The sequence below is a fragment of the Idiotropiscis lumnitzeri genome, chromosome 8 (genome assembly GCF_059441095.1).
Source record: "Idiotropiscis lumnitzeri isolate Australia: NSW breed Sydney's pygmy pipehorse chromosome 8, RoL_Ilum_1.0, whole genome shotgun sequence".
NCBI lineage: Eukaryota > Metazoa > Chordata > Actinopteri > Syngnathiformes > Syngnathidae > Idiotropiscis > Idiotropiscis lumnitzeri.
In genome coordinates, this window is record NC_142398.1 from 4,992,605 (window position 1) to 4,994,485 (window position 1,881).

The window sequence follows — 1,881 nt, forward strand, 5'->3', positions numbered from 1 at the left end:
GTCTCCTTACTCTTCTCTTCCTTACCTCCGGCATTCTGTCACCGTAAAAAGCCTGGAAATTTTATCAACCTTCTACAATGAATTATCAAAAGTCGTATCGGCAAAAAAACAGGCGGATTAACGTTTAAATAGAGTGTATAGTTGGAATTAACCTCGATTGAATTGGAGAGGGAAGGTGCAAATATTGGGGGGGGGCTAGTCGTTCAAAATTTAGCCCATCAAACAATGCAAAAAAAGGGAGTACCTCAAAGACAGAGGTGGACATAGGGGAAAAGTAAGTCAAGCTAACACAGACTTAAATACAATATATAACGACCTATCAGCAATTCAGCTCACGTAAAAACCATTCGGAACACAGTGTGACAAAAACTGCACCAAAGCTGCAGATAGGCTGCTCATTTCTTGCTCATAAATCAGCCATGGAAAGGCTAATCATTTTGTGATGTTTTTAGAAATTGAAGTGGGCCTAACTAGAGATGTCCACATACATTTTGCGGCCGGCTGGTCCTGTTATTTTGACATTATTAGACGTATTTACAATGACTTTGAATGGATAAATTGTGATCGATCCCTGTCGTGAGGGAGGCGAGGAGGCAGTGGCCATACTGCTCATTACCACGAGGCAAATTTCGGCTTCTTAGTTTTGTATTGCTGTATCCAAAATCTATCCATTATCTGTGCCTCTTCTCCTCATGAGGGTTGCTGGCATGCTGTCTTAAGGCAATTGGCAGGGTACACCCTGAACTGATTGCCAACCAATCGCAGGGCACACTAAGTCCAAACAACCATCCACGCTCGCACCTAGGGACAATTTAGAGTGTTCAATCAACCTACCACGCATGTCTTTGGAGTGTGCAACGAAACCAGAGGACCCAGAGAAGACCGACACAGGCACGGGGAGAACATGTAAACTCCACACAGAAAGGTCGAAGCCGGAATCGAACCCACAACCTCTGCACTGTGAGGCCATCGTAGTAACCATGCGGCCACTGTGTCAACCAGGTTATATCACCATTGAAAAATGCACCATCCCGGCTGACTGATCCCTTTAATGTTGCTGCATTTTTTTATGAGGTTTTTTTTTAGGAGAGGGGGGGGTTATTTTATTTATCTAATGCAGTTCAGATGATGGATGGATGGATGGATGGATGGATGGATTATCAGAAGGCCACTCAAAGTGAAGGCTCGCAGCCAGTTGCCCTGGTCTATGTACTCCCACAGTGTGTCAACGAGTTGAAAAGTTTGAATATTAAATTAACCATCCACATTGGTCTATTTCCATGACATTTTTGAGGATGAAAGTTGAGATTTTTATGACATTGGGTGACTGTAAGTGATGCCAGCCTAGAAGTAACAATAAGATACTGTCATATCTTTTTTATTGGGTACGTAAAAAATTAAAGAATGGGGAGCAAGATATACGAGTTGTTGTAATTGTAAAGAGAGACAACATAAATGACAGTTTAATGTATGTCATTATTATTATTTTCATTGTAGCTTTTGAAAAATATTTTGTCTGTATTTTTGAAACATGGGTGTTACCAATGTTTTAGTGTGTCTTTGAGTGTGCGTGCATGTGTGTGTGTAAATTTGATTCAATATAAAAATGGATGCTGATTGATGATGACACATTTCCAACTTGTTGTTTTGCGGACACCCTGAGATAGCATTGCCCCCCCCCTAACCTCCCAAGAATAAAAGTTTAGTTCCGCCACTATGCACGTGCCATTATCACAATGACAAATTTTTTCGATATATTGTGCAACCCAAAATAAAATTGAGCCATTTTTTTCTCCTTGCAACTCGATAAGTCTACGGAAATCACAAATGTGTTGCTGCTGTTGTTTTTTGATGCAAGCAGATAATGTTGGGCTGCTCTCT